The sequence below is a fragment of the Strigops habroptila genome, chromosome W (genome assembly GCF_004027225.2).
Source record: "Strigops habroptila isolate Jane chromosome W, bStrHab1.2.pri, whole genome shotgun sequence".
Taxonomy (NCBI): Eukaryota; Metazoa; Chordata; class Aves; order Psittaciformes; family Psittacidae; genus Strigops; species Strigops habroptila.
Genome location: NC_044301.2, coordinates 12,589,065 through 12,610,635, shown reverse-complemented (window position 1 = coordinate 12,610,635; position 21,571 = coordinate 12,589,065). Strand labels below are relative to the sequence as shown.

The 21,571-nt window shown below is 40.5% G+C and overlaps 1 pseudogene; it reads left to right on the top strand.

Moving 5' to 3' along the window:
* Nucleotides 1-6,930: 6,930 nt before the first annotated feature.
* Nucleotides 6,931-21,571, top strand: part of LOC115619246 — a 53,890-nt pseudogene continuing 39,249 nt past the window's right edge.

The following is a 21,571-nucleotide window of genomic DNA, read 5'->3' as shown; positions in this document are numbered from 1 at the left end:
GAGTTTTAACTTCACGCTTTTGTTTCTATATAAGGTACTTAACTGAGTTCAACATTGTTAATTTTAAAATGCTCTAGGAAAAGAATTATTTCAGTATAAAGCATGTGATTGCAGAGCAAATCATAGGCTCCGTTGAACATGAAGGATAAAAAGATTCTTTGCACAATTTATACTATGCAATTCCATATAAGGTTACCCTAAAATCCGATTTTTCAGCTAAATCAACATTGTTCCAAAAATGTTTTAACATCACTTCTTAAGGCTGACTGGTCTTTTATAAATATATGTATTTATTTTATTTAAAACAGAATTTGTGCTACAGGCTGCTCTGACACACTCATTATACATTGCTCCTCTCTTCCTAACCTATTGCCTGTTTGATGGCTTATCTTCACTTCGGGACATCATTGAGACAGCATGCCTTTCTATGTGAATTCAAGGCTAACCTTAGCCATCATAATAATAACCCTAGCTCAATTAATGTTCTTACAGGGCACACTTATCCTTTTCTTCCCAATAGTCAAAGTTCTGCTGTGGAAGGCAATAAACCATAGGAACTAGGTGGGATAGAAGGAGGTATTGAGACATCAACTGTATGGCAGGTGAGAAAAGTCAAGCTACCGAGCAATAGATGCTTCCAAAGGAATAGTTCCTAGGAGAAGATCCTCAGGGACTTATCCAGACAGCACTTGTGCCAGAAGGTAACCATACACATCCTATAAACAGAAGTTATGCCCAAGCCAGCAACTCCTGAATGTAGTCCTACTTATCTTTTGCTGACCTCATCATGCCAGGCATGAACGTGTAATTTAATTATTGCACCCTGTAAAGGTAAGAATTTTTCCTTGTTTTTCTAAACAAGATAACATCAAAATTGCAATTTGGCAGAGCTCACTGTGTTGCCACATGGAAAATTAGACAGTAGAACAACAACAAAACCAAACCATTTTCAGTCAGCAAATAACTGGGTCTCACTATCAGGACAAGCAGCCTGGGAGAGCAGCAAGGAAGGAAGCGTGACTGTGACCCACCTTCTTAAACTAATTGGCAGATGGGCTTTTTGAAAGCCAGCTGGAGAGATGGAAGATGTAGATGTACCTAGGGGCTTTTCTTCATTCCTTTCTGGACAGTCTGTTCAGTACTCAGTACTTCCTACCTATTTGGGTAATAGTGAAACAAATGCTTTCAAGAGACAGTGATGCACACCACAAAAGTGTACGTGACACACTAAAACGGACTCACGATCTTGTCTCAGGTTAATGATACCTGAAAATAAAATTTTTTTCTACCTCAAAAAGTAATATAAATAACTTTTCCACTTATATGATTATTCAATTCATAGAACAGAGAGATATTTCTACTCCTGATAAAATCTATACAGTACATTGAGTAATATTCAGGAATGTAAAGATGGCAATACCCTACAGAGAGTAAATTTACTTGCTCTGCCTCAAGGCAAATGAACAACAGCCAAAATGAATGGGGATGTGATTTATTCCTTCCCATTGGCAGCTCTTCACTTCCTGAACTCTTCAAATCTAGTACTTTCTGGCCTCCGTTAAGGATTGTCAAGCTATTCTGCTGTGCTGCAATGCCCTTTGGAATCACAGGATGTTCTTAGGCTGTCATGATGTGGCTCTAATCTGCACCAAGGTACAAATCAGGACCAACCTTAAGTCAATGGTGGCACCATACCTCTCCTCCCTGTCTGTGCACCCAGCTCTCCAATAGCCCAGTGAAACTCTGGAACTCATTTTTCTTAGGTCTGGGACACCAAAGTTCAGAAATAGAAAAGTCTTATGAATGAGCCATGTTCTCCCAATAGCAGCAGTTGGTCACGGAGAAATTTGCAGTTGGATTCAGGGTACCCTGAACTATAGAGTTATTGATTACATTGAACAAGAATTCAGGCTTGCATTTTTCAAAAATTGCAATCCAGTGCTTGTTGCCTAATTTGGGGCATGAAAGGCTGATTTGCAAAGGTAAGCCTACCACAGTGACATATGTTAGAAAAGCATTGTGTGTGCTCATCTCCTGTTCTATAAGAATATAGACATATAAAGCTAAACTTTCCAAATGGCATATAGTTGACATATGTAAGTTAGATTAAAAAAAGAAAAAAAAAAAGTTATTATGAGTACTTTGAGATTTCACTACCAAAACTGAGCTGGTTTTAAGGGGTTCAATTTTAGGAGTGGTGATCACCACCTGAAAGGTTCCCTTATAGAATCTCAGAGTAGGCCATGATTATTTTTTTAACACCTATTAACTTTTTCAGAATTATAAACAAAATATGCTTCAGATTTCTTTCACCTCAACAGCTTCAACTTACAAAACAACAAAAAATTAATAAAACTTGAAGGATCCGTTTGAAAACCAGGAATAATTCATTCATCACTATCTTTTGCGGTGTTTTACATAGCTTCTCTGAAGAAACTTTCTCTTGATGGACACCATCTGGTCTAACTCCTAAGGGCAAGTTAGGACTGTCTAAAAGATCTGAAGGGCCCTCTAAAACATTTCTGAGAAAAATGAAAGACTTATTCCAACAGAGGCAAGAGAGTTCGCAAAGGAGTTATTCATAGCTTTATCGCAGCTTGGAGTAAGGGTGTGAAAATATTGAGAAAGCTTTGTCACTAATTTCTAGTTAAAGCTTGCAAAACACAATTGCTTCGTAAGACTTATTTTAGCTGATAATATGTTTTAGTTTAAGTCACTGGTACATAACGTGCTGTAGGGTGGTTGCTACACCAGCCTTTCAGGTGGACAGCTGTAACTGAACAAGGATTAACAAGTCTTGGCTATATGCAAAGGGCTCACAGTTCCTTAAAAACAATGCTTATATACAGACTTCTCTTTTGTGAGTCTGCTCCAGTTCTTCAGAACTATGCAAAAGGCAAACAAAAACTAGCAAATGAATGGTTTTGGTGTATCCAAAATCTATGTCGCTGACATTATGCCCAAAACTTCCCTGAAGTTTCTGGAGTGGCTTTTCAATACCTGTTAGGGGTCAGTTACACTCCCATGGGCAGCCAGAAGAGGAGAACTCAGTGTAATTGCCAGCCACTCCGTTGAGACAATGAGAGAGCTTACATTAAGCATTTCCAGGACTGCCTTTTCAGACATGCAAAATGAGGTTATACAGCAGGGTGCACCAATCTGTCTCTTGCACACTAGTATAGGTGACTAATTAAGTAACTTCTTAGCTATTGAAATTATTTAAATTTAGCAAGCTATACAAAAGTAAATAGCAGGGAAAAAACCACCACCACCCATGCCCCATTATACTGTGAAGCTTCCATGCAGATTTCTGGCATAAGAACACCATTTTAAAAACATGTCTTTCTGTTGAGGAGGAATGCAAAATGCATGTTTCCTAGAAAATGGTGAAATCAAGGAGTGCTGTTTATTTGTAATCAAGCCATTTTTCACTTAAGGGCGAAAAAGGCTTTAAGGAATCTTCTCTCTTCTTGAGGACCATAGTTGCTAATTTTGATACTTTTAAAGCAGTATTTTCTTTTCTGTAAATGCTTTTCTCTTCCTTGCAGTAAACAGAATAAACTGACAGACTGCTTTACTGACATTAAAATACACGAAGTCAACAAATGGCAAAAGAGGGAAACTGTCTTTCTTCCATTCCCCATCTGCTGCAGGCAGCTGAAGAGTTACTTATTAGCAACTGTAGATTAGGAAAAAAATTCACACTGCTGTAGAAATTGCCAACAGTAGACTCACATGGAGAGCTTGGTGTCCTGGTTTCAGCTACAGCAGTCATTTTTTCTCCTTCTTAGTAGCTGGTGCAGTGCTGTGTTTGTGAATTTCAGCCTGGGAACAATGCTGATAACACCGATGTTTTTAGTTGTTGCTAAGTAATGTTTACTCCGACCAAGGACTTTCTCAGTCCCATGCTCTGCCAGGGAGGAGGGGAAGCCGGGAGGAAGGAGAGACAGGACACCTGACCCAAACTGGCCAAAGCGGTATTGCATACCACAGCACGTCATGCCCAGTATATAAACTGGGGGGAGTTACCCAGAAGGCCAAGATCGCTGCTCGGGTCGGGCTGGGTATCGGTCGGCGGGTGGTGAGCACTTGTATCCTCTCCCCTTGTTATTTCCCTTATCATTATTGTTACTGGTGGTAGCAGTAGTGGTTTTGTATTATACCTTAGTTACTGGACGGTCCTTATCTCAACCTGTGGGAGTTGAGTTACATTCTTCCGATCCTCCTCCCCATCTCTCCAGGAGTGGGGGGAGGAAGAAGGGGGGGAGTGAGCAAGCGGCGGCGTGGTTCCGAGTTACCGGCTGGGCTTAAACCACGACACTTGGCTTTATTTGTAGACATTTCCAAACAGTATTTGTTCTTTTTTTAGGGCCTGTTTCAAAATCTGTCAAAGCCAGAGACAAGACTTCCTTTAATTTCAATTGCTTTGGAGCAGATTCACAGGTGGCATCTCCAGCAGTATGTTTATGTAGTCAAATTTCCAGTTGCAGAGAGATAACTGGACGATGCTACATAATCCATTCAGAATCGATTCATAAGAGTATCCAAAAATTGAAAGATTTAAACAAAGACTTGCAGCTAAATCAGGGGTGGGACGCTTTTGGTCTGTTTTCATGGCTCGGGAATTTTGGACCGTGGGTCAAAAATATCGCAGGGTTTATTTTCATAGCTCTAATTGCTGTATTAATGATTGCCTTATGTCTTCCTTGTCTTTTTTCTTGTGTTCAACGATCAGTCGAATGAAGTATGAATCAGGTTATGGTCACACAATTATATGCGAACCTTGCCCTTTCGCAGATAAATAAAGAAGGGGGAGATGTGGGAGAGGATGGAAACTATTTCATTATTGCCAGAGAGAAGTAACTGCTTGGCTGGAGAAGAAAGAGTTAAAGAAGAAACAAAGTACATTGTGCAATCTGGACGATGCTATGTAATCCATTCATCACAAACGTGAGCCAACAGCACCTACTGGAAATGCATAGTCTGCATCACTAAGATGGATACATTGAAGTACAATATCTTCTTCGTCACACCTATGTTTTCAGAAACAGGCTGTTTCTCATATCTAAAAGGATAAAATGGGAGAGCTGGCTGCCAGCTTCTGCAAAGCCTGGCAAGTCATCATGGCCCATGAAGAAGCAAGGACTCTGAAGGAAATATGAAAACACAGTGGCCAACCAACTGAACAGCAAGCTGCCCTCACCCTGACTTTTGCAATAGCTTGAATATAAAACAGTTGGGTTGGGGGTTCCCAAACCTATGAAGCTTTGTATGCAGGCCAAAAAGGACTCCTAATTTGCAGACATCCTCAGCATAACCAGCTGATAATCACAGTTATATGGTCTCTTCCAGGAAGGGGATGGGTGTCTGGCCACTGACTGCGTCATATCCATCAGCTAATTAGAGTATGGATTGGCCTTCTCCAGAGCTGGGAAACCCAGTCCGAATATTCACATCTCAGCTGCGCCATATACCCTCCCTATTAATCAGTGAGAAATAATGTGGGATCTGCTCCAAGGGTTCCATGGTTCCGTAGCTAAGTCTTGATTTTCAAGTGCAGTGGGAAAGGAGACATCCCTCCACCACAGTGCATTTTCTTCCCCTTTCCTCTCCTCCCCCACAATTGTCCTTCCCATTAAACACTTATGAACTTTATCTTGAAAACCCTGATTATAGTTCTGCTTTATCCAAGGTGACTGAACTGGAGGTCCAGAAAGGACTTGGGATTGAAAACCACTCTTAAAAGCTTGCTGGATGCAGTACACATACTTTGCAAGAAAGTGTTATAGTTAGAGCTGCCTGGCATACTGCGCGATACGTGCATTACCTTCAGCTCAACAGTGCAGCACAGGTGGCATTTCTGCAATGCGGGAATTCAATCAAACATCACTGCTTCCTGCATCTCTGTGATGCAGTAGCTGGCTCACTGATCCATGTCTAAATATAAGTGCATGTTCTTTCAGTGTCGGGTTATGGTGGTATAAATTAATAGTAATTGCATTGAATTCAATGGAGTTAATGCCAAGGACAGGAGGATTGCAATAGATAAAGATCCTTATTTGTACTGTATTTCTGCTCACCCAGTGGCCTTGTAAACCTGATGGGTATCTTTTGTAAGGAAGTTCAGAAGTACTTAGGGATTTCAGCTCCTAAATGTTGCTGGGCTGGCTTCCCAAAGTCCATCAACAGCCTTTGGAATGTACACATAGGGCTCCCAAGTAGTTGTGATGATTAAGGCAATACTTTCATCTTTTCTAAATCACTGTTTTAACTTCTGACCTTCTCTTCTACCTCCTAGCAGGTATAAATACTGTAGCTTTATATAATTAAGCAGCTTAGCTTTTAAGGGATGACAGAAGCATTTAATTTGGAGTGTGGAATTCTAAACAGACACAACACTTCAAAATGATGCTTACTTGGGACAGCAGAGATTAACCTGTGTATGTGTAAACAGGTGGGCAGGATATGATACAATAATTATAGACATTGCATTAGCATCCAAAAGAAGCACCTCAAATAATAAATATTAAAAATAAAGCAATCCAAAACAATTAAATGTATATAGAGGAGCACTGTGTGTTTTCCCATCTCATAATTCCTTGTGTTCCTCATTTTCCTCATTCTCCTCTCATTCTTACTATTTTATCTTTGTTGTTGTAAAGACCTCCAGCTTTAATGTTCACACAATGATGCCTTTGATGTAAGAGCTTTATCTCACTTTCCCATGCGTCCAACAGCAGCATATATCAACTTTATCTTCTCAGCTCATGAGAAAAGCAATACTCTAATTAATGTCTTCTTTTCAAACTCACTTCACGTAGAATGAGACATTTATACAATCGACTTCACAATGGCCGTTGCAGTGACGTATCATCGACACCTGTATGTATCCTCAGGCACAATTACCATTATATGTTAGAAGCAATCTGTATGAAGTTCTATTGCTCCTGTTGTTGCAAACGGCAAAGAGGAAGGAGAAATGCTGATGATGTGGCATCTCAAGCTTTTGAAGAAGGCAGCAAAAAGAGTGGTGATGCAATAAGTGAGATGAGTGCCTTGCAAGGCACTGTGCTGAGAATGTGGCTTGGGATCACAGTTCTAATTTCTCTTGCTCTACGTTTAGCTGTGGAAGAAGCAACTGCTGATAAAGGAATCCCTTGTTCAAAGTACCGGGTAGCTTTCTGTGGGAGAGGATGGAAACTATTTGATTATTGCCAAAGAGAAGTAACTACTTGGCTGGAGAACAAAGAGTTAAAGAAGAAGCTTTGTGTGATCAAGCAGAGCAACCCAGCTGGACAGGAGCAGGAGAACAGAAAGATAAGGAACTGGTTATTTTGGGACTGTTTGTGAAACGACGAAGAATGTTGAAAAAACAAAACTGTAAACCAGGAACTAAACATGATGTGCTAAAAATAGCTTGGTATAAGAGTTAGAGCAATAGGCTAAAGATAGCTTTTGCTAGAATGGTATAAAAGCTAGAGCAATAGGTAATAAAGTGATTCGCTGCATGAAGATGCTTTGAGTCCATGCCCTTCATACGCCACAGCTTTCAACTATTCATGCTATGAGTTTGTTAGACTCCAGCGTTCCTTTGCAAGCGCCCAGAGCTGGTGTGAGAGAAGAGGAGGGCACCTGGTCTTTATTGAAAACGAGGAATCTCGAGCTCTTGCAAAAACATATTGCTGAGGATCAGGAATGGTGGATAGGACTGACCTCAAACTCCTTGCTGAATGAAACTTCTGACGGTAGGTGGTTTTGGAATCATGTCTTCTTTAAAAATGTATCAGCCCATGATGCTTACTTAGCATGGTAACGAATGCAATTAGTCCCTCTGTAGACACCTCCTGAAAAGCCACTGTCTTTTGGTTTTGTAACTTCAGATTTATATTAAGATGTTTTTAATTGCCTGCTTCACTTCCCAGTTGCATGTTGTCACCTTTGCCATTGGATCTTGTGATTGTGTGAACACATGGTGAATTAGATCAGCTTGCTGACCCAGTGAAAAAAATGTGCTGGGTTAGGTCTCCAGGGGAAGAATAAGCTGATCCAATTTATCACATTAGGAAGTGCTGCAAGATCCGATGCAAGGGAAATGGTGGAATCTTGAGGCTGGAAGCACAGGGAGAAGTGGTGGTGGCGGCTCTTGTAATGATTATATCAGGTTAAATACAAAATGTAATTGAAGATCCCTATGCATACTAAACCACCTTTGCTTCAGTAGGAGCAGGGCTACAGTCCTGCTCTGCAGGTTCTGACTCTGTAATTGTATTAAATGTGGAAAATAAACATTCGGGACATGTTTACTTTGTTCACAGGGTCAATGATTTGGCTGGACACTTCAATTATAAGCTACAGTAACTGGTACAAGGATCAGCCATCTTCCTTCTCATCCACATGTGGGTACATCCTGAAGAATGCCAAGTATCAGTGGGGTGTGGCTGAAAATTGCAGCCAGGAATTTGACTTCATTTACGAGTTTGGTAAGATACACAACAGCTGGATCTGAGAAGTGAGCATGCCATGTTCACAAGTATGCATAAATTGCCTTGTTGCTTTAAAAGTGGCTGTGCAATAACTAAAATCAAGCTTATTAAAAGTGAACAAGCGAAAAGCCATATAACCCCAGCAGGTGCTCTTTTTCCAGTGTGCTGATGTAAGATCTGATACAAAGAAAGGAAGAACCCTGAATTCACCAGGTGCTTGACAACAAGCCGTTAAGGTCCAGGTTTCCAACAGAGGGCTAGTAAAATAGAAATTGATTTCAGAGTGAATCTAAATGTGTAGCAGTCCGTGTCTACAGTGGACATAAGCTAGCTAGTTTAAAGCCAGTTTGAGAGCAAGTTTTTCTTGTTTCTTCTCAGACCCTTCCACCAGGTGAAGTCTAAGGGCTTCCCCAGGATAAGGAAGCAGAGAGGAACCTGTACTTCCTGGTAGCATTTTAATGCTCAGGCAGAAAATCTGCAGACATTTTGTCCCTTAAATTGTGACCTGGAACAAATAGTCCTGGAAAGGAATGCAGGCAATATCGTCCCATTCAACATATAGATACAAGGGAAATTAGTGTTCCTTGCACTTTGCTCATAAGCCAAGCATTTTAAACCGTAACTAGAACTAAGGTCATAAGCACTGGAAGGACAGTCTGGCTGTAGGCTCACTCATAAAAAGCCCTTGAATCCAGTATGCAAGTACAGGTTTCCACAAGTGTTCTGCTGACAGAGAGGGTATGCCACAGTGACCACACGCTAGCTGTATAATATGCAGAGTTTATTAAACAAGCACACTAAAGCAAATAAGCACACTAAAGCAGCACGCTAATGTGAATTAGGTAAATATCTCTCTATATATAGTGAATAAGTACAATAAAGCAAATCAGAGATATAGGTATATAAGTATAGTGAATAAGTACAATAAAGCAAATCAGAGATATAGGTATATAAGTAAAGTACCGAAGAAAGTTAGCAATGCATTAAATCATTACTGTATAGAGAGAACAGAGATTAAGAAGAAATACATCACCAGTTACCACTGAATCATCATCCAGGCCCACACTTCCAGCTGTGAAGCCCCATTGCAGCCGATGCCAGGAGTCTCAGGTAATTGGGTGTCCGCCCATAGGTGAGGCTTCTCCCATGGTCACAAGAGGGTCCCGCTTTTATACCCTTAGAAAAACAACCGGCTTTATGCCAGATCTCTAATTGTTTACTCGTGAGCCTGTGCAGTTTCTCATGATCTCACCGTTGTCCACGCTGAGAGCATTGGCCAGGCACCCCAGCGCGGCCAAGTATGAAGGTCATAGAACAGCTGCACACCTATTTTTTCCTGTCTCTTTCTGACAGTCATGATGAACATAAACATATATACTCTACCAAATACGCTGTGACAAACAACATACTTTGTTATGTCTCTCAGTCACGAGAGGGAATCAACTCTCAGCTAGGTTTCCATCCATTACAACAAGCCCTAGATTTGCTACTGCCCTTGTCCAGTACTGTACTACTTCTGACATAATTATCAAGTCATTCCACAATCAGCAAAACTAATAATGTTTTGTTTCCTGTCCTGAGTTGCGGTCAATGTCTCAATGTCCAATTGGAGACGGGTAACAAGCGGTGTCCCTCAGGGATCGGTGTTGGGACTGGTCCTGTTCAACATCTTTGTCAGCGACATGGACAGTGGGATTGAGTGCGCCCTCAGCAAGTTTGCTGACGACACCAAGCTGTGTGGTTCGGTTGATACGCTGGAGGGAAGGGACGCCATCCAGAGGGACCTTGACATGCTTGAGAGGTGGGCCAATGCCAACCTCATGTAGTTCAACCAAGCCAAGTGCAAGGTCCTACACCTGGGTCAGGGCAAAATTAGTTATTTAGGTTTGTTTCCACTTCCACCTTGATCTTGGGAACGCTAATGGGTAGGTACATAGTCACAACTCCTGTGGATTTAGTGATTTCTGCTACCTTTGTCAGCTAAGTTTCAGGTATATAAAGATAACCAGTGAAGTTCTCAGTTGAGCTGAGCCACATATTTGTGCATAAAGCACCCCAAAAGCTTGGAGAACACTCCCTTTAATAATTTCTGACTTTATAAGCAGTTACCTGGTGTAGATAAAGGCCCATCAATAGCTGCGTTTTCTTCATCCTCATGTTCCAGCTTCTTCAGAACCAGAGCAAAAAAAAGCAGCAAATCCCAGCACCTGGAAAGAATTAGCTATAGACTCACCATATGCCCATTTCATATGAAGAAGCTCAGGCTTTGACCTGGATCCCTTTGGATCCAGGCACTGCAGGAGAACAACTGTACTTTGGCTTTGTTGAACTCATGCAGCTGAAGCTCATAAACCAGAGAACAGTGCACAGTGCTGGGGTCCATCCAGCTAAACTGACTTTGCCATATTATACATTGTCCCTGGTCAGAAACCTCATCACCTTTTAAACTCTGACAAAACAAGGGAGATGAAACTAATGGAGTTAGTGTCAGCAAAAGACAACAGAACCCTGTAAACCCCCTGCTAGCTCTTGTTTTAAGGGCAAAGACTTCTCATTTTACATGTTAAATCCTGTGGTTCTTTAGAACACATTACATTGTCTTCCTGAAATGATAGTAGAATGAGTTCATATTGGCCAGTGGTTGTATTTCTGAGGAACTCACCTTTAAGGGCTGTGTGATGAAAAGACTTTCCAAGAAGGAGAAGGCCATGGAGATCAGCCATTTGATGTAGTTCTTGCCATAACGCAGCCCATAGAGCATGGTAAAGAACCCAGATACACCACTGGTGGCTGCAACAAGGAACCAAGCAATGAACACAAACCACCAGGGCAGCCCTTTGGAAGAAGAACTTTTCTTGCCATCACCGGAGGAGCTTGGAGTAAGGGACCACCCTGAGAGTCAACCAGAAGAGAAAAAATCAGTCTGCAGTGGAACAGAAGCCAAAATCACAGTCTTTGGGTTCAGTGGGGACAGGCAACATCTTATGATTAAAAATCTCGATCAAAATATTCCAAATACTTTTAACGCAGTTATCGGCGACACGCACAGTGGGATTGAGTGCGCCCAAGTTTGCCGACGACACCAAGCTGTGTGGTTCGGTTGATATGCTGGAGGGAAGGGATGCCATCCAGAGGGACCTGGACACACTTGTGAGGTGGGCCAATGCCAACCTTATGAAGTTTAACCAAGCCAAGTGCAAGGTCCTACACCCGGGTCGGGGCAATCCCAGGCACAGCTACAGGTTGGGCAGAGAAGAGATTCAGAACAGCCCTGCAGAGAAGGACTTGGGGGTGTTGAGCTCATGTTGGCTCAACATGAGCCGGCAGTGTGCCCTTGCAGCCCAGAAAGCCAACCGTATCCTGGGCTGCATCAAAAGAAGCGTGACCAGCAGGTCGAAGGAGGTGATCCTGCCCCTCTACTCTGCTCTCGTGAGACCTCACTTGGAGTATTGTGTACGGTTCTGGTGTCCTCAACATAAAAAGGACGTGGAGCTGTTGGAGCAAGTCCAGAGGAGGGCCACGAGGATGATAAGAGGGCTAGAGCACCTCCCGTATGAAGACAGGCTGAGAGAGTTGGGGCTGTTCGGCCTGGAGAAGAGAAGGCTGTGTGGAGACCTCATAGCAGCCTTCCAGTATCTGAAGGGGGCCTACAAGGATGCCGGGGAGGGACTCTTCCTTAGGGACTGTAGTGGTAGGACAAGGGGTAATGGCTTCAAACTTAAACAGGGGAAGTTTACATTAGATATAAGGAAGAAGTTCTTTACAGTGAGGGTGGTGAGGCACTGGAATGGGTTGCCCAAGGAAGTTGTGAATGCTCCATCCCTGGCAGTGTTCAAGGCCAAGTTGGACAGAGCCTTGGGCGACATGGTTTAGTGCGAGGCGTCCCTGCCCATGGCAGGGGGGTTGGAACTAGATGATCTTAAGGTCCTTTCCAACCCTAACTATTCTATGATTCTATGATTCTATGATTCTATGATATATCCTTCCTCTATCACCAAACAACCAGTACATTTCACTGCTTGCATTTTTTTTAATGCTCCAAGTTTCTTAAATGAGATTTTAAAAATTAAGTAGATTAATAATATGCCATACATTCAAGACATTTGGATTCTGCAGGAACTTGTTTTGAAATTAATACAGAATTATATGTCAAGCTGCCAAGCACAATCTTCCTTCTGCTTATTATTACAAGTGATTCCTATTTCTTACTAAGAGAATTTATTCCAGTTCCTAAGACAAAAAATACTGAAAACATGTGAGTAATTGCCAATGAAACAAGAAAGCATTAATTTCTTAAGTTAAAAGAGTATTTTTTTCGTAATATTTAAAATAATACACTCGCATTCTGGAGTTTTTCTTTTGTTTTAATTGCATAAAAATTGTGTCTTTTAAAGATCAAACATTTTTCTGCTGGATTTAAAAATTCACAGAATTGCTTCTCTGAGAGTATGAGGATTCCACACTGAGCTGGTCACATTTGTCGATGTACATTTCATTCCTGGAATCCACATATATGCTTAAAAAATAAAATTCAGTGGTGTGTTTGAATTCTCTTGACTGCCGTAACACTCCCAGCAGAAAATTTGACAGACTTCCATGGGGGGTCTAAAGGGGCACAAAAGCGCTTGAAGTGACTTTATTAAAACTGACTGCATTGCTGCAGTGTTCTTGGGACTCCTTTGCAAATACCCGAATGCTGCACAAAGCATCTAGAATCCAACAGCCTATTACACAAACTGTGAGAAATTTGAACTCTCTTTTTGCAGGCAATGGAGTGACCTACATTATACTGGCAGATAACATGACACTCACTGAACCCAGTGCAAAGGAAGGAATTGTCCCTCACAATCTGACACTCGACAGTGCCTCTCAACAGCTGCTAGGCCCAGGGATACATCAGCTGGAAATCCAAGCATCCAGCAACACAACCACATCAGAGATCTCTGAGAGTATTGCTATTCCCCTAATTGAGCCAGTATCTAGTCTTCAGGCTGCATTAGTTTCTCACACTCTGCAGCTGGGGGAGGATTTGGAGATGAATGTCTCTGTGTCTTATGGTGCCCCAGATAAGCTGAAGTTTGAGGTGATTGGATCTAATGAAACTCACTCTCACAAAGATGGCCCTCACGGGGAACCTCGAACGTACATCATTCCCATGCACTCTGAAGGTACAGCATGCTGACCTCTGTATTTCCAAGACACTCACAGCTGAGTAGAGGAGTTCACGTAAACAGTCACAGCATCCTGGGGTAGGGGACAATAAAGTACAGCTGAATTTGGTAGCTTTCCTAACTGCTCAAACTTGGTCTGCAGAACAGTATGAACAGCACAGTCTTACCAACTTGTAAGTGAGCAAATAAATTAAACTGGCAAATGGGTCTCCACATGGAGACCAAAAGCAAGGCTTCACCTGATTTTTGCAGTAAAAATACATAGTGAACCAAGGTTTCTTTTTTTATGACACGACCTGATTCAAGTACAAATGATGACATTTTCCTGAATCATAAAGTGTTTTCCTCCTGTTTGTTCATATGTGTAACTTTTTAAGTTTACACACCTCTGCATTTTACACCACAGTAAATAATAATCTGAGGAGATCTCAGTAGAGATAAAGAAAAGGGGAACTTTTCTGTGTGTCAGTCTGCAATGCTTAGTTTTTGTTGGATTTACTTATGAATAAGCTTTTTAGTATTTTTTTCTTTCCATTATTAAGAAATCAAAGCCTTTAAAATGTGGGATTAGGGAGATTGTCCTTAAGAGTTAATTCAAAAGTGGTGGAAGGTAAAAAAAAGTTTCCTCCTCTAATGAACTATTCAAATCCCATGCCAAGGCTGAAACACTAAAGCTAATTATAATTTCATTTTATGTTTTAAAATTATTCAATATTAAAAGTCTTATTGGTTCTCCCTATACCCATTTGAACATCCCTTCAGGCAGAAATTTTCAAACAAGACAGCTGCTCTCTCAAGATGCCTAAACTCATTTGGACTCCAGTATTTGCACATCCCTAGTTTCCTGTGTGGTAATATCGTAGCCAGCTGACAAAGAGTAGCATTGCAAATCCTAGGACAAAGGCAGCTGAATTATTAAAAAGCTGAGATAAAGAGGAATAACATTCCTTGAAAAGCCTTTCAGCAGTGGAAACTCATCACAAAGCCCCCAAAGCTATTAACAGAAAAGAATAGGATTTTCTTTATGAATTGTATTTTATATCCCCAACACGATGGACTGGTCCCGCTGCTATTCTTAACTGGCCATTTGTCTTCTCTAGGTACTTTCCTAGTGAAAGTGGTGGCCATGAATGCCTTCTCAAACATGCAGACTCATGTTCTTGGGTTCAGCACTGTGTTAGCAAACAGTTCTCATAAAAAAGGTAATTGCATTAATCTGACAGTGCTGGGTTTGACCACATAAGTGTCTTTTTGCAATCAGAACATTTCATGGAGTGTTTATGGTTTGCATCTAGTAATTGCTTTCCTTCCAACAACAGTGCTGAAAACATTTGCGGAGGCTTCTTCCTGATGAAGGCAGATTCTCTGGCTTTGAAGTAGTCATAAATTAGCATCACTCTGAATATGTTACACATTGCACATTTGCTATTTGTCCTAGAAATAATTAGTGAAGTTTATGGCTTGGGACATAGCTCTGAAACCAGGAAATATTTGCTTAACAGCAGTCTCATAAATTGCTGTCAGTAAATGCTTCTAGATGGCTCATCCTTACATTTACAAAAGCAGATTATACCAGTAATAAAGTGACTTTAGTACTAATCCCACTGAGACCTTCCCAGTGCTTTCCCTCATTTTTTCTTTGTACATCGATGAAATTCCATCATCTTCTGTTAATTTATTTTGATTTACACCATTATGTTTGAAGAATCAGGATCATCTTTTTTATAGTATGTGACTAGCTTGTTGTTGCAAGTTTACCTATTGTAATTAAACTGCTTATCACAGTTCTAGAGTCTGATTCTTACAGCCCATCTTTCAGACTGCTGGTCATCAAATCCTGTGTATTTAAGTCATATTCACTGAGGATGTCTGAAAGCTTTACAGGTAGCATTAAAATATTCTGCTCCTTTTTGTATTAAACAGATTCTGCTAAGGAAGAAGGCATCTCTGAAAAAAATAACCAAAAGACAAATGTAAGCATTATTTACAGATCTTTCTTTATACTTTATATACTTATACTTTATATATTATATATAAAGTATATATATGTATATTATTATAGATGTGCTGCTTCACAAGAGGGCATGATGCTTTACAGATTGCCTGTAATGATATATTGCATCAGAGAGATATGAATCTAATTCAGAGCTGAGTTTATCACAGTTTGTTGCACAGAAAGACAAATTCAGCCACCCCCTTCTCTTTATAGCTGTAATGTACCCAATTCAGATAAAAAAGGAATGTACTAGAAGAGGTACTAGAAGACAAATGATTGGCCAAGGGTTAAAAGTCTTGGTCCAGAAGTGGAAAATTAAGAGGAATTAGTTTCCTAAGTACCTGCATTAGTTTTGAAAATGGGATCTGGGGTCCTAAGCCACTTTGCATTTAGGAGTATTTTGCCACACAAATTCTCTGTGCCATCTGCTTTTATTCCCGTAGCTTCTACTCCCACTCTACATACAGGGAAAGATCGTTTAAACTACAGATCTGCATACAGTGATTTGGGGCTTAAACTTTAAGACTTTTTTCATTATAAAGAAGCAAGATATGTGTTTATACATGCTCCTGTTCTAACTGATATTTACTTATTATTTAGGATCACAAAAGAAAAAACAAAATATATATTAAACCAAGTGGCCATGTGGATCCTTTCACAACTGTTACACTTGGCCGGCCAGACAACAACAATAATTCCAGTTTTCTTTGGTCCTGTGGTATGTGCATTTCCTGAACTTTACACACCAACTTCTATTTGATGAGTAACAAACTCACTGTCATGTCAGATCATGTGGTGAAAATCTGACTAAAGGATGGTTTACTGTCTGACTTTAATGTTTGCCACTCACTGTACATGGAGAATGTCCTTCTACCTTACCCTGGTTTTAACACTGAACTAATTATTCTATATAATATGGCATAACACTTTTGTCTTTTCCCAAAGGTTTCATTTTTTCAAGAGCTGTCTGTCCTAAGCCCTCACCCTCATAGCCAAGAACTAGTTCCAAGTGACTTGCATAGTTAGGCATTTGCAAGGTACATATGTCTCAATAAAACAGCAAAAATTAGCATTAAACATGATGCAAAAACTTTTATGGCTGAAAACTGGATTGAGATTCAGGACATCTGTGTTCCATCCCCATATTTATCCCTGACCTCATATATTACTTTGAAGAAGTCAGACTGTACTCTGAACTCTGATTACCCACTCTTTAAACTGGGTTCAGGAAACTTGTTTGCTCTATAAATCTCTTTGAAACCTATGGTAGGGAAGTCCTTTATAAGAGACCTGGGATGTTATGACTATTCTAATTATAAAGGAAATGTTTGTGCAGGAGCTTGCTGGCCTGCGTGGAACGAATGTGTGCAGCAACAGATAATCCTAACCAATCAAACTGAGGTGCAAATCCCACCTTCCTGCCTTCCTCCTCCAAAGTCAGCAGTGACTGTCAGGGTTACAGTCCAAAACCATGGCAATGAAGAGGGGCAGGACGAGCAATGTCTCTATGTGACTGCAAAACAAGGACTGCAACTGGAAATCAGGTCTGTTTTTAAACCCTAGTATTCACTGCTTAATATTATTACTGCACAAACATAGTGCAAGGCCACAGTTACCAATAATAATAATAAAGTGATAATGTACTTATTGTTGTAAATCTATTTTAGGAATTATCATCATAGGAATTACAGACAAAATGGGTCTTGCTGCATTTTCCAGTCCACATCTCTGAACATAATCCTTTTATAAACTGAATAATATTCTTCTCAAAACCATTTAGTGTTTTTGACCCCACCACATCCTTTCAATGTTGGATATTTCCATATGCAAACCTCAATGAAATAATGGGAATAAATGCCGTAAGATATATCTGAAGTTTGTACTAAACACCCAGATGCACATTACTGCCTTAAAAATATCTGTTCTTCAGGAGTCTAGTGTCTTATTAAAGAGCAGTGGCAGTTCAATGATCTACTCATAATCATTTAAGGAGCTTAAATAGAGGCAGGCTTCATCTGAGAATAGTTTGCAGGTTCTGGGCCTCAGTCATGTTGAAAATGGAGATGAAGGTTCCTAAATCTCTTGCTTTAAAATTAAGTATTTCACTATTTGCAAGTCATGTGTCATCTGTCTCATATTGCAGGGCTTTTGCAGAGTAAAAGCAATCAACGTCAAGGACTATGACATCTCACACAGTTACCACCTGTAACTACCATCTTACTTCCTTACAGGTGTGAGGCAAACTGCAAGCCGGTGAATGCTAGTGAGGAAGTTGTTTTGAGTGTCTCTGGACAGAAGGACTCCCAGGCCATTTATTATAACTGGTATTTAGATAACACATTCTAAACCAAGGTGAGAGCATCACATTTGCCAGAAATACTGCACACAGAAAAACAAACATCTATCCTGAGGGAAAGCCATGTGGCCTCAGTGATACGTTGTCAAATGGACGCTCTGGAAATAATAGTCAAGACTGAGACAAGGGGGTGTCTGGTTTGGGAGGGGTTATAATGATGGGCACCAAACTGCCACCCCACTCCTGATAAATCACAACAGAAATCAGAGCAAAGTGTCTCTACTGTCATGTTTTCTTTTCTCTCTGATTTTCCAGTCTATGACCCTCCCTCCAGCCTGTGGCCTGACTGGTTTCTGGCAGAATTCTTTGAATTTGCTTCAAAGCAACACATCCTTATTGAAAATAAACAGCTCCTTCTTGCAGACACAGGAAGAAGCTTTTCGGATTAAAGTAACAGGTAGGGGCAAGCAGGGTTTTTCAGACTATCTTTGAGATAGTCTCTGCTGTCGTGACATCACACCGATGTTACACACACACAGCCTCACTGACAAATATGAAGTTAAATTAGTCAACAAGTTGAAAGATGTTACTTTTATATGTGGGTTCTTTAAAATAATTAAGAGCTAAGTTTATTCAGGGCTATTGCACAGCAGGACAAATTCAATTATCTTACTCCAAACTGCTAATAACTTTGTTAAGGCTCATCTGGTAATGAAGCTATGCTAAATGCTTGAACAAATAATACAGCTTTGCTTCATAATGCAAACACTACTATGTTGTTAATAGTTCTTTCCCTTTTACGGCTTATTCAGTAGCAGGATTTCATTTCTGATTAGGCCCACCCTGATGTTTCTGGTGCCTGACAAACAGCGTCATTGCTAAGTAGGCTAGATTAATGTCTGAAGATTGGTGCTGCTGAGGCACTATCATTGCTGACATTCTGCTCCCTCCACTTCCAGCAGTGACTCAGTGTGGCTACGGGGAGGAATCGCACCTTGTCAGCACCATGCCTCCGCCCCAGATCCCCAGTTGTGCCATGTCTCCCAAGCAGGGATCAGTGCTCACCACATTCAGTCTCCTGCAGTGCTCCTTGCTTGGCAGATTCACGTCAATCCAGTCGTAACAGGCAGCTCACATACTGCTTCTATCTGAAATCAAGTCCTGAGATGAACTGTTTGGCTAACTGCTTCTCCCTGTTTTTAGCAAGCACTGTTACTGTTGCAAACAAGAGCAAAGGCACAAGCTGCTCTGCTCCCAGGGAGACTAACAACGTTTAAATCAGGCCTGCACAGAGCACATCCGGAGTCCCCTGTTCAAAAACAGGAGGTGTCTGTGTGGTATCTGGTAGGTGACCCCCTCTTTCCTGTTTCAGGTTCTCTCCTGGACTGTGGCCCGGATCCTGGACTCTTCCCAGTTTATCTTCCACTTGGAGAAGAGGAAAATAATTTAATTTTACATATGACAATTACTGGTAGCAACATCTTTGGTGATACAGTTCAAACTAATGCTTCAGTGGAGGTACACAGTAGAATTACTTTATTTCAAGACCTCTCAAGTAGATACCTAACCCATGATTCACTTTTGAAGCTTCTTCCTATTTTATATGTATTACTTCCTTCTGAATGTGCAATAATGACCATTTTCCTATCTAACAGAGACTATTCCCTGTGGGGTCAACGTAGTCAAAAGAATCTCCCACTGTCCTTTTTCTAGAATAAAGTTTAAAAGATGATCTATTTGGACATTGGACAGCATAAGCTGTATTTAGTGAGACTGAAGTTACTCTGTGTAGGCCCCAGAAAACTGCTTCTGCCCCAGTGCCCAAGTAAGGAGATCCTTATCAGGCCACTAAAACTAAACCATTAAAAATTGGGGAACACAAAGTTTTCTATCCCACTCCAGCTAGGCTGTCAATAAGATGATCATGGAAGCAGTTCAAAGATAATTATAACAGTGTTGGCAATGTTAAGAGCATATCTGATTTCTTCATTAGGTTGGACACGCAGATGTGATTGATGGGAACCTGACCCTGCAGGCTATCGTATCTGAGAAGGCAAACACCATCCTGAAAGACAGCAACAACAGCATGAGTCTTTTCCAGCTGTATAAGTCAGTGACCTCCGTCCTTAATCAGGAGACCCAAGAGGAAAGCTTTAACATATCTTTACAGACAAACACACGAAAATAGGTCAGCCAGACACCTGTTTTCTTACAGTACAATGCAATATAATGGACTCTTTATATTCTTTGACAGCTCCTAAGTAATAAAAAACTCATATATCACCACCTGAAATCAATGGAGGTTTCAAGTTTCTAGCATCTGTCTCAGTGTTTGGCACAGGTTTCAGCTATTTTTCACTATTTGCCCACATAAATAATTTGGTTTATCATCCATCAGTAAAAGAATTTATTCTCAATTGTTATTTCATTAATTTAAACTAGTTTGGATGGTGTTTTAAAACTTAAAATCAACCTGATTTTCCACAAACAAATTAAATATTAATAAAATGGTCTCTCCTGTGGGATAAATATCCTATCTAATTGTCCCCAAAAGTACTAGATGGCAGGTAATTTTAGTTTGTTCATTTCAGCTACCAGCTTATGTTTCAGTTACAAGCTTATATTTGTACAGTGCTTTGAGTGCTTCAGATTAAAAGATCTAGAGAAATGCAATGTATCCTTCAATTATGATTCATTACTTGAGTAACATCAATCATACATGGCTCTGCTTTCTCTGGAAGTGGCATTTATAAAGTAATTCACATCCATTAGTACAAATTCTCACAAGTAACTCTCCTTGCTATTAATGGACGTTAAGTGTATAAATTCTCTGTGCTGGGAGGTAACATAAATCTCATGATTATACAGTTACTAAGGCAAGTGGCATCTTGTCAGTAGACCTAATATCAGTTCAAATGATCCTTGTTGTGGAGTCTTACTCTACCACATAATTTACAGCAAGCCTGGCTGTCAATATACAGCACTACTTGCACAGTCCCAATTAGCATCTTATTCCTTTGCTTAATTATGCCTTTTCATCCCAAGCTCCGAGGGCTGCTGCTGACAACTCTCTCTGTTGTTAATGTAACATCAATGCAGGCTGCTCTTAAGATGTCAGAAGTATTGAAAGAAATCACTTACAGGAGAGAAGAGCTGTCTGTCTCAGCACAAGTAAGAAGCAATCTATCTTATATCTTCTCGCAGTATAGACTCTAGTGCACCCCACTGACCTTGGAAGAGTTTCAGTACCTTACAATTACCTGTTCTTAGCCATTTATTTAACTGTACCAGCATGTGTATTTTGGCCAGAAGGAAATACATTTTTGCTGTTTATAGTAAGCAAATTTGGACTCACAGATATTGTCTCGGCAATGTCTACAGTTCAGGGTATGACCATATGGCCAGTTACATTTTAGGATACATTTTTAAGATAGAAACCTTAACTTTTAGTCAGAAGTATGTTAGGATATATGTTTTATCTTGAAGAAAAACTGTCCAGAAGGGTTTATCTACAATTGCCCAGATCCATTTGTCCCTGATACACGCACTGTCACAAAATGCATGTAGCAAGCTGTCAGTGAGGCAGGAACTTGTCAGCACCCAGAGGAATTTGGCACAAATGTTC